At 47.4% G+C, this 12,018-nt stretch overlaps 1 protein-coding gene across 5 annotated transcripts in view; it reads right to left on the minus strand.

Annotated features, from left to right (window-relative positions):
• GJC1 (gap junction protein gamma 1) overlaps positions 1 to 10,178 on the minus strand; it is a 32,845-nt gene extending 22,667 nt beyond the window's left edge. Inside the window, exon 1 of one of the 5 annotated variants that reach the window (XM_009251658.4) lies at positions 9,949 to 10,178. The gene's annotated coding sequence lies outside the window, so the exon portion shown is untranslated. Of the gene's footprint in view, positions 1 to 8,832; positions 9,314 to 9,382; positions 9,581 to 9,948 lie in introns of those variants that run through there. The other 4 variants (XM_009251660.3, XM_063718839.1, XM_009251657.4 and 1 more) reach the window with 4 other exon arrangements.
• Positions 10,179 to 12,018: the final 1,840 nt, after the last annotated feature.

The following is a 12,018-nucleotide window of genomic DNA, read 5'->3' on the forward strand; positions in this document are numbered from 1 at the left end:
CGTTTTAAGTGAAAGTTAATTCCACATGAGTGATAATAGATGTTTAATAACTAGCTAGTGACAATTTCTAAGCAAAAGCATTACAGCAGCTAAGTAGCAAATAGTAATCTATGTGCTACAAACATGAAAACAACTTGTTTTCAAAAGAGCTCTTGGCTATGAATATTTGAAAAACCTAAAATATAACTTGTGGTGAATCAAATTATAAAACCTCATGGAGAGAGAGTAGTTTGAGATCTTGGCTGTATCAACCAATGAGGAAACAAAAGGCACCATTGTGGGTTGAAGTGCCAATTTTCGCTGGCAAAAAGCCATTCTATTTGAATGTAAGAACCTTCAGGAACCAGCTGGAGAAGTATGAGGAACCTGGGATAGGGATAATATATTCATTCACAACATATCCTAAGTGGAACTGTCTTCATGCAAAGAGGACAATATTGGAACATTTGTCTAAAACAGCCTAAGATTAGGTCAAACCAACTGTTCTGAACAATGCTCAGTCTAGAAAAACGAACACGTCTAAGACAAAAATAAATGTATGATTTTCCAATATGACTATGTTTACGATACAAAATTTCTTTAAAAAACCCCAACCCATACTATCGGCTGGGTGTGGTGGCTCATGCCTGTAATCCCAGCACTTTGGGAGGCTGAGGCAGGTGGATCACCTGAGGTCAGGAGTTTGAGACCAGCCTGACCAACATTGGTGAAATCCTGTCTCTACTAAAAATACAAAATTAGCGGGCGTGGTGGCGCATGCCTGTAATCTCAGCTACTTGGGAGGCTGACGCAGGAGTATCACTTGAACCTGGGAGGTGGAGGTTGCAGTGAGCCAAGATCGCGCCATTGCACTCCAGCCTGGGCAACAAGAGGGAAACTCCGTCTCAAAAAACAACAACAACAACACCACCACCACCACCCATACATACCATCATACACCAATGGTGTCATCTGGTACAACTTTTCTGGAAGGCATCTTGGCAATAGTTATCAAGAACTTTAAAGTGCTTATAACCTTTGATCAATAATTCCACATTTAGTAATTTACCCTAAACAAATACAGGGCATTTATTATAAGAAACATATATAATTAGGCCAGGTGCAGTGGCTAACACCTGTAATCCTAGCACTTTGGGAGGCCGAGGCAGGTGGATCACGAGGTCAGGAGATCAAGACCATCCTGGCTAACACTGTGAAACCCCATCTCTGCTAAAAATACATAAAATTAGCCGGACGTGGTGGCGGGCGCCTGTAGTCCCAGCTACTTGGGAGGCTGAGGAAGGAGAATGGTGTGAACCCAGGAGGCGGAGCTTGCAGTGAGCTGAGATCGTGCCACTGCCCTCCAGCCTGGGTGACAGAGCGAGACTTCGTCTCAAAAAAAAAAAAAAAAAAAGAAACATATATAATTTATGGTATAACCTCCATAATGGAATATTGTACAACCATTATGGGGGGAATAGGGAGGGAGTAACTGCTAATGGGCATCAGGTTTCTTTTTCACGGAATAAAAATATTCTAAAATTAGGGTGTGTTGGCTCACGCCAATAATCTCAGCACTTCGGGAGGCCGAGGCGGGTGGATCACCGGAGGTCAGGAGTTCGAGACCAACCTGGCCAACATGGTGAAACCCCATCTCTACTAAAAATATAAAAAATTAGCTGGGCGTGGTGGCAGGCGCCTGTAATCTCAGCTACTCGGGAGGCTGAGGCAGGAGAATCGCCTGAAACCGGGAGGCAGAGGTTGCAGTGAACCAAGATCATGCCATTGCACTCCAGCCTGGGCAACAAGAGCGAAACTCCATCTCAAAAAAAAAGAGTCCGGCCTCAGTAAATTGTGTGATAGAGCCACTTAATAAAATAGAGTACACTGAAGAAAGTCTAGGTGTGGGGCCAAGATGAAGAGCTCACTTTGGACAACGCAATTCAAATTACCTCCTCTGAGCATCTCTGTAGAGATGTTGAACAGGCAGCCAGGATAAAAAAAGAGGTCTGGCTACAGATAAAAATGTGGCAGTATTCAAAATATATACGGTAACCGAAGCCACAGAATGGATAATTTCAGGAAGGAAAATTTTGAATCCAAATAAACACCTACTCTGGATAGGCAATTAGGAATTCCAAGTCCAAGAATGACTCAAGGGGAATTCCTAAAGTAGAGTCCAGCTCTAATTTACCATGAACGTTCCCAAAAGGAATGTTACAACTCATTAGTTAAGTAATAATAAATTAAGCCAAAACTGATAAATACTACAAATATGTGAATGAAAATAATCTCTATAACTATTTGGGAGTTGAATATAGTTTAGAGATTAGAGGATAAGAATAGGGGTGTGTGAAGTTTATCCGATTTATATAGAGGAAAAACATCCAAACTTACTCTGAAACCCTATGCATTTCTTTCCTCCTTTTTTTTTTTTTTTTTAAGACGGAGTCTTGCTCTGTCACCAGGCTTCAGCAGTGGTGTGATCTAGGCTCACTGCAAACTCCACCTCCCGGGTTCAAGTGATTCTCCTGTCTCAGTCTCCTGAGTAGCTGGGACTACAGGTGTGTGCCAGCAGGCCCAGCTAATCTTTGTATTTTTAGTAGAGAGGGGGTTTCACCATGTTGGCCAGGATGGTCTTGATCTCTTGACCTCATGATCCCCCCGCCTCAGCCTCCCAAAGTGCTGAGATTACAGGCGTGAGCCACCGTACCTGGCCTCTTTCCTCCCTTTTTTCTTTTTTTAACTTCTTATTTTTGTAGAGACAGGGTCTCATCATATTGCCCACGTTGATCTTGAACTCCTGGGCTCAAGCAATCCTCCTGCCTTGACCTCCAGAAGAGCTGTGATTACTGGTGTGAGGCACCATGCCTGGCCTTTCTTTTCTTTTCTTTTTTTTTTGAGATGGAGTCTTGTTCTGTCGCCTAGCCTGGAGTGCAGTGGCACGATCTTGGCTCACTGCAACCTCTGCCTCCCAGGTTCAAGCTGCCTCAGCCTCCTAAGTAGCTGGGACTACTGGCGTGTGCCACCACACCCGGCTAATTTTTTGTATTTTTAGTAGAGACGGGGTTTCGGTGTTAGCCAGGATGGTCTCCATCTCCTGATCTCATGACCTGCCCACCTCGGCCTCCCAAAGTGATGGGATTACAAGGCGTGAGTCACTGTGCCTGGCCCTCTTTTCGAGTCTTGCTCTGTTGCCAAGCTGGAGTGCAGTGGCACAATCTCAGCTCACTGCAACCTCCGCCTCCCGGGTTCAAGCGATTCCCCTGCCTCGGCCTCCAGAGTAGTTGGGATTACAGGCGCGCACCACCATGCCTGGCTAATTTTTTGTATTTTAGTAGAGACAGGATTTCACCATGTTGGCCAGGATGGTCTCGAACTCCTGACCTTGTGATCTGCCTGCCTCGGCCTACCAAAGTGCTGGGATTACAGGTGTGAGCCACCGCACCCAGCCTCTTTTCTTTTTTCAAATAGAGACTGTCCCACTCTGTTGACCAGGGTGGAGTGCATGGTGTGATCACAACTCACTGAAGCCTTCAACTTCTGGGCTCAAAAAATCCTCCTGCCTCATCCTCCTGAGTAGCTGAAACCACAGGTGTACGCCACCACATCCAGCTAATTTTCAAATTACTTTTTGCAGAGATAGGGCCCTCACTATGTTGCCCAGGATGGTCTCAAACTCCTGGGCTCGAGGTATCCTCTAGCCTCAGCCTCCCAAAGTGCTGGGATTACATGTGTGCCACTGCACTCCAGACTGGGTGACACAGTGAGGCTCTGTCTCAAAAAAAAAAAATAAATAAATAAAAATAAATAAAATAAAATCAGTCAAATTAGCCAGGCGTGGCAGCATGCGCCTGTAGTCCCAATTACTTGGGAGGCTGAGGCAGGAGAATTGCTTGAACCTGGGAGGCAGAGGTTGCAGCAAGCCGAGATTGCACCACTGCAACTCCAGCCTGGATGACAGAACGAGACTCTGTCTTAAAAAAAAAAAAAAAAAAAAATTAGTCAAGTGCAATAGTGAGAGAGGGGGAAGAAAGAGTCCAACTTTTTTTTTTTTTCTTTTAATCAAGTGCATATATGTTTTGGGGAAGAAAAAAAAAAAAAACAAATGTTGGGAGCCAGGTGCCTTGGCCTGTAATCCCCGTATTTGAGAGGCCAAGAGGACTGCTCGAGCCCAGGAGTTCAAGACCAGCCTGGGCAACAAAACAAGACCCTGTCTCTACAAAAAAAAATTTTTTAATTAACTGGGCGTGGTGGCGGTGTGGGCCTGTGGTCCCAGCTACTAGGGATGCTGCAGTGGAAGGATCACTTGAGAGCACCACTACACTTTAGCCTGGGCTACAGAACAATACTCTGTCTCAATTACAAAAAAAAAAAAAAAAAAGGCTGGGCGCAGTGGCTCACGCCTATAATCCCAGCACTTTGGGAGACCGAGGCAGGTGGATCACCTGAGGTCAGGAGACCAGCCTGACCAACATGGAGAAACCCCGTCTCTACTAATACAAAATTAGCCGGGCATGGTGATGCATGCCTGTAATCCTAGCTACTTGGGAGTCTGAGGCAAGAGAATCTTGAACCCGGGGGGCAGAGGTTGCGGTGAGCCGAGATTGCGCCACTGCACTCCAGCCTGGGCAACAAGAGCAAAACTCCGTCTCAAAAAAATAAAAAGGGCCAGACACAGTGGTTCACGCCTGTAATCCCAGCACTTTGAGAGGCTGAGGCGACCTGAGGTCAGGAGTTCGAGACCAGCCTAGCCAACATGGTGAAACCCTTTCTCTACTAAAAATACAAAAATTAGCTGGGCGTGGTGGTGGACGCCTATAATCCCAGCTTCTCTCGAGGCTGAGGCAAGAGAATTGCTTGAAGCTGGGAGGCGGAGGTTCCAGTGAGCCCAGATTGTGCCACTGCACTCCACCCTGGGTGAAAGAGTGAGACTCAGTCTCAAAAGAAAAAAAAAAAAAAGTTGAATGACTTAATGGGCACCAGAATGCTTTTGTCCAAATTGTGCTAGTATTACAAGCAATGTAGCCTCAAAGAACAAAGCTTCAACTGAGAGCTGGAGAAGAATTCATTTACTAGAATACTTCATTTCTTTCTTTTTATTTTGAGACAGTCTCGCTCTGTCGCCCAGGCTGGAGAGCAGTGATGCGATCTCGGCTAACTGCAACCTCCACCTCCCAGGTTCAAGCCATTCTCCTGCCTCAGCCTCCCGAGTAGCTGGCATTACAGATGCCTGCCACCACGCCCAGGTAATTTTTTGTATTTTTAGTAGAGATGGGGTTTCACCATGTTGGCTAGACTGGTCTTGAACTCCTGACCTCAGGTGATCCACCTGCCTCGGCCTCCCAAAGTGCTGGGATTATAAGCATGATCCACCACTCCTGGCCCCATTTCATTTCTTTAGAAGTAAAATGCTGGCCAGGCGCGGCGGCTCACACCTGTAATCCCAGCACTCTGGGAGGCCGAGGCAGGCAGATCACAAGGTCAGGAGATCGAGACCATCCTGGCTAACACGATGGAACATTGTCTCTACTAAAAATATAAAAAATTAGCCGGGCGTGGTGGTGGACGCCTGTAGTCCCAGCTACTCAGGAGGCTGAGGCAGGAGAATGGCATGAACCCGGGAGGTGGAGCTTGTGGTGAGCAGAGATCACGCCACTGCACTCCAGCCAGGGCAACAGAGCGAGACTCCATCTAAAAAAAAAAAAAAAAAAAAAAAAAAAAGAAGTAAAATGCTATCTGCAAAGAGATCATCATATCCTTGTTTTAGGAAAACTCTTTGGGCAACATATTCCACAGGTCTGAAAGATAAACCTTTACTGCCAAGGAGTGCTCTCAGCCAACTACAGTACTTGTAAAATTCAAGAATGTACAACTGTATGCCAGCCAGTACTGACTAACAGGTCATTCATTCACTCTTTAGAGTTGCAGAAAATAGCAATGCTCAAATGCCCAGCTAGTTTTTTGTATTTAAAATTTTTTTGTATTAAATCTTAAAAAATATTTTTAAAAATACATTTTACTAGGTTCTTATTTCAACACAAGCCGAACTCATCAGCTGTAGTAGTATGCTGAAATACAACTGTTGCCACTCAGCTGATATTAACAGCTCAGAACTGTTTTCTATGTCTAAATTTCAGGTTAATTATATCAGCCAAAATCTATCTTCTCATACCTATTCTCTTTTTTTTTAAATTTTTATTTTTTTATTATTATACTTCAGAAGTTTTAGGGTTCATGTGCATAATGTGCAGGTTTGTTACATATGTATACTTGTGCCATGTTGGTGTGCTGCACCCATTAACTCGTCATTTAGCATTAGGTATATCTCCTAATGCTATCCCTCCCCCCTCCCCCATCATACCTATTCTCAAAGGAATGGTCTTACAAAAATAATAATCTGCTCGAGTGCGGTGGCTCACACCTGTAATCCCAGCACTTTGGGAGGCAGAGGCAGGAGGATCACCTAAGGTCAAGAGTTGGCGACCAGCCTGACCAACATGGTGAAACCTTGTCTCTACTAAAAAATACAAAATTAGCTGGGCATGGTGGGACATTCCTGTAATCCCAGCTACTTGGGAGGCTGAGGCACGAGAATCGCTTGAACCCGGGAGGCGGAGGTTGCAGTGAGACAAGATAGCACCATTGCACTCCAGCCTGGGCAACAAGAGCTAAACTCCGTCTCAAAAAAAAAAAAAAAAAACCTAAATTTTTATCAAATATTTTGAATAGGAGCCACATGTATTTCTACACTACAAGAACAGCATAAGTTCAGAAATAAGTAATCATACCCCCTAGTGAAACTTAACTATAGGAAGGAAGGACAGGACAGGACAGGAAAGGAGGGGAAAAAAGAAATTAGCTGGGTATTCTCAGGAGGCTGAGGCAGGAGGATGGCTTGAGCCCAGGAATTTGAGGCTGCAGTATACTATGACAGCCTGGGCAACATAGCAACGTCTTTGAAAAAAAAAAGGATGGCCGGGCACGGTGGCTCACGCCTGTAATCCCAGCACTTTGGGAGGCCAAGGCGGGCGGATCACGAGGTCAGGAGATCGAGACCATCCTGGCTAACATGGTGAAACCCCATCTCTGCTAAAAATACAAAAAAAAATTAGCTGGGCGTGGTGACGGGTGCCTGTAGTCCCAGCCACTGCACTCTAGCCTGGGCGACAGAGCAAGACTCCGTCTCAAAAAAAAAAAAAAAAGGAAAAAGAAAAAAGAACACACCTCACCAATTTTGAAATGTGAACAAACGGCAAATAAAGCAATAGTTTTTTGGAACTCATCACTTTGCATTGAATTAGGCGTGGAACAAACACTAAACATTTGTTAAGAGAACGATGCTCTGGATTTAAATTACACATCCTGTATTCTAAGATCCTCATTACTGAATTGATAGGCAAGCCTGGACCTGGGGGGAAGTGGACTAATCAGAAACAGAACCCTGCATTCCTTCCCTTTGGCTGACTTATACAAATATAAGAATAAAATTTAACTGACAAAGGATAACAGCATTTATAAGTAAGATTGTTATGTTGGAGATATGTTAAGTCCTTTGGATTAAAGGCTAAAACTCAATTTTACTTTCATGAATTGATTAGAGAGAAAATTACCAGGTCTTTTGCTCCTTTTTAAGAGAACTGTGGTGGCTACCTGGTAGAAAAAAATTCTTAAGTCACACAACCTCAAAAGTTAAAAGTGCTGGCCTTTGAAGAGGTTGTTTGAAATGCTTTGGAAAAATGCACAGCAGTTTAAGTAGTAAATAATATTAAGCCATTACAAATCAGGACAAATATTAACAGACCTTCCATATAACTTCTATGTATCTCTTCAATACGCCCTTTGCCTACAGCACTCTGGGCACAAAAATCTGGGGAAAACTAAGATCTGTTTATTGGAGCTTTTTACCTTCTACCCAGAAAAGTTAGTTCGTGTTTCTTTAATTCTGCCATTACACAGTACTTAAGACATTCAAAGCAACTGCAGTGATACAACTCTATGCTAAGTTTTTTTTTAAATCAGTAAACTTAACCCACAACTCACAATATTTTAATCAGGAGCTCTGGAAGTAAGGGTATTTTTCTGTTTTTTTCCATACCCTCTGATGTTGAAATTTTTTTGCTCTTTTACTCTGAATAATACCTAAACCCTCTCTAGGGAGAGAAATATTTTATTCCTAAATGACATTATTAACGCATTTTTCTACAGATATTAACGTACTGGAGATATGCTGTTTCCTGCTTATCAGGAAATTAAAATCCCTTTCATTTATATAGTTTGATTTTTTATAGCGCTTTCACATATATTCACTTGAACGTGTACACGACACAAACATATAACAAATTTAGACTTATCAGGCATACAAGATGACCCTCAGCCTGAACTTATTCAAACTTAACTTACTCGATTTCACATCGTCTTGATGCTAACAAAATTAAGCATGAGCATAATGAAATCGGTATCACTGCCAGTTCTCAATGAACAAAAAGAAAACCAAATTCGCCCATTTCGCAAAGGAAAAGTACTCCCAATCAGACAGTCGCAAAAAAAAGAACAAAATCTAAACCATACATTCACGGACATCTTTTCAACTCAGAGCTCCAAACGCAGCCGCCAACCACACAACTGCCCACAATCACAGCGGTAGCGCCTACTCTTAATTTTGAAGCTAGAGACTTAAGGGAAACACACACACACACACACACACACACACACACACACACACACAAAACAGTTCTCTAAAGTTTGACAAAGTGGGGGAAAAGTCATTTTAAGTAAAGACAACGAGTTAATCAGGGGGCGATGAGCCCAGTCCTTCCGCCCCGCTTTCCCGCTTCCAGCCCTGGAACGAACCCTCCTCTAACCCCCGGAAGGCAGGAGTTCCAGCCGGGAGATGCGGAAAGCCTCAGACGAGCCCGCACGCCACCGGAGACGCAGGGACCGAGGTCGGGGAGACAAAGAGCAGCCCGCGAAGAGCCCGGGCGGCGACGGGCGGCCCGGCTCCGCCCTGCGCCCCTAACCGCCCGGATAGTTGTCGGCACCGCCGGGGCGCCGCCGAGTGCGCGCCGCTTCTGCCCGGGCTCCCCGACAGTCCCCTGACACCTCTGCGGCCCAGGACACCCCCGAACCGTTTCCCTCCCGATTTGGGAGCCGTGAGCCTGGGGACAAAGAGGGAGGGTGCGCCGGAGGCAGTGGCAGGACGCGGGCCGGCGACGCCCCTCCGGACTCGGCGGGAACACCTCGGCGGCGCCCCCTTCCTCCCCCCGCTCCGGCCGCGCTCCTCCCCGGACCTCCGGAGGTTCTTCTCGGCCCCTCTCCGGGCTCCCCACGAGTTCTCCCGCCTCCCCCTGGGACCCCGCCCCTGGCCCGCTTCTCCTCAGCCGGCCCTGCGGCCGCCCCTCACCCGGCGGCGGGTTCCCCCGGAGCCGCCTCCTCCGCCGGGCCTCGGCCCGTCCCGCCAGTCGCGGCCTCATGTGCCCAGCGTCGCCATCGCCTTCACCCTCGCCTCTCCTCCACCTCCTCCGCCGCTGCCACCTTCGCCTCAGTCTCCAGCCGAGGCAGAAGCCGCTGCCGCCGCCGCCGCCGCCTCCCGCTCCCGCCGCCGCGACCCGCGGGAAGGCGCCTGCGCACTGCGCGCTGCGGTGGGGGCGGGGGCGTCCCGCCGCGGCCCGGGAGCGGGGGGCGCGCGGCACGTGGAGCGCGAGTGGGAGGGGGCGCCCCAGAACGCGCGGGAAGCGACGCGAGCGCCAACTTTCCGCGGTCGAGTCCTCGCAGCGCTCTCGGATAGGCCGGGACGCGGCGAAGGCGCGGCGCGCGTGGGAGTCACCCGCGTGGAGTCTGGACCCCGGGTGGGCGCAGACTTCGCTCCGGACAGTTCATTCCTCCAAGCTGATTTTCGGGCGAGAGTCCCTTGCCAGCCGCGCCTCAGTTTGAGCGGGCCGCTAACGGCGCCGTGGGTTCCCGCCTTACCTGGGTATCCTGGGTTGGTTTAGCGGGCCCAGAGTTGTCTTCTGCGCGCTCCGCCGAGGCCTTGGTCCATTGTAGCATGGGATGCTAATGTCTCCTCCTAGGTTCTGCTCTACAATTCCTCGAGAATCTGGCGGGCCCTGCGTGGATCTAGCTACCCTAGCGTCTTTGAGTTGGGGCTCTTAGCAGTGCTCTAGATACTTTTCAGGTCCTAAACTTCTCGGATTAGCAAGACCCTAACAGGCTATTTCCTCTTAACTCTTTGCATCCCAGCAGGATCCCATTCAGAGGACTTGGGAAAAATTTTCATGCATAGGAATCCCGAGTTTTAAAATGCCCAGTAGGAAACCGAAAATTCTCCAAATGCTTTAAGTAGAGTGCGACTTTGGGTAATAAAGGAAGGCTTAGTAAAGAGATGGGCGACCTCTGGAATTATCTCATCTGAGCATCAGAATGCCCATGGATAGGCTTTTATTATTTTGCCCTTTTGACCAGAGGGGAAATTAAGCGCTAACAAGTGAGGTTACTTGCTGCAAGTCAAACTCCCCCACCCAAAGCCAAGCCCTAAGGGGTAGCCCCAGACTGGAAAACTTGAAGGCTAGGCATCTAATGCACTGACCAGTTTTGTGTGGCCAGTATGTTTTCCAAAAATATGAATTAGTTACCAAAATATTAAAATCCAGATTTCTGGCCTCCCTAAAAAGTCAAAACGTGCTTACTTTGAGCTTCTCTTTTCACATGGCAGCTCCTCTTGAGTCACCTTGTCCGGGTAGGCAATGTCCCCACTCAGCTGCTTAAATCATTTCATGACCTGCTTGGCCTCGGAGCATTTAAGTACTTCTCCCTGTGATTGCTGTAGTCTGTCCCCACGCCTTATCACATTGCCTTTCTACAGATGTATTTAAAATGACAAGTGTGGGATGGGTGCGGTGGCTCACGCCTGTAATTCCAGCACTTTGGGAGGCCCAGGCAGGCGGATTGCTTGAGCCCAGGGGTTCCAGACCAGCCTGGGCAATATGCCAAAACCCCCATCTCTACAAAAAATACAAAAATTAGCCGGGTGTGGTGACGCGCACCTGTGATCCTAGCTACTCCAAGCATGAGGTGGGAGGATCGCTTGAGCCCGGGAGGTCAAGGCTGCAGTAAGCTGAGATCGCACCACTGCACTCCAGCCTGAGCGACAGAGTGAGACCCTGTCTCAAAAAAATAAGTGAAAAAAATAAAATGACCAGGGTGAAAACTCTGAAAATACCTGGAAATAATAAATAGCATGTAACTAAAATAACACAGGAAACATCATTGTACCTGTTGAATAAAATATTAAAATTCTCACAGCCTGCAACTGTAAACTAGTACAAATAACTTTTTTTTTTTTTTTTTGAGGGAAAGTCTCGCTCTGTCACCAGGCTGGAGTGCAGTGGCTCCAACTAGGCTCACTGCAAGCTCCACCTCCCCGGTTCAAGCGATTCTCCTGCCTCAGCCTCCCGAGTAGCTGGGACTACAGGCGTGCGCAACCACGCCCAGCTAATTTTTGTATTTTTAGTAGAGACAGGGTTTCACCATGTTGGCCAGGATGATCTCGATCTGCTTACCTTGTGATCCACCTGCCTCGGCCTCCCAAAGTGCTGGGATTACAGGCATGAGCCACCGTGCCCGGCCTAAATCACTTTGTTGTTGTTTTTGCAACAGAGTCCCACTCTGTCGCCCAGGCTGGAGTGCAGTGGGGTGATCTCGGCTCACTGCAATGTCCGCCTCCCAGGTTCAAAAGATTCTACTACCTCAGCCTCCGGAGTAGCTGGGAATACAGGCGCCCGCCACCATGCCTGGCTAATTTTTGTATTTTTAGTAGAAACGGGGTTTCACCATGTTGGCCAGGCTGGTCTCAAATCCTGACCTCAAGTGATCTGCCCGCCTTGGCCTCCCAAAGAGCTGGAATTACAGACATGAGCAACCGCACTCAGCGGACTTTGCAAAACTGACAATATCTACCGTTGAGGCTCCCAAAATGATATCCCAGGGCGTGGTGGCTGTAGTCCCAGCTACTCAGGTAACTGCAGTGGGCTATGATTATGC

The sequence above is a fragment of the Pongo abelii genome, chromosome 19 (genome assembly GCF_028885655.2).
Source record: "Pongo abelii isolate AG06213 chromosome 19, NHGRI_mPonAbe1-v2.0_pri, whole genome shotgun sequence".
NCBI lineage: Eukaryota > Metazoa > Chordata > Mammalia > Primates > Hominidae > Pongo > Pongo abelii.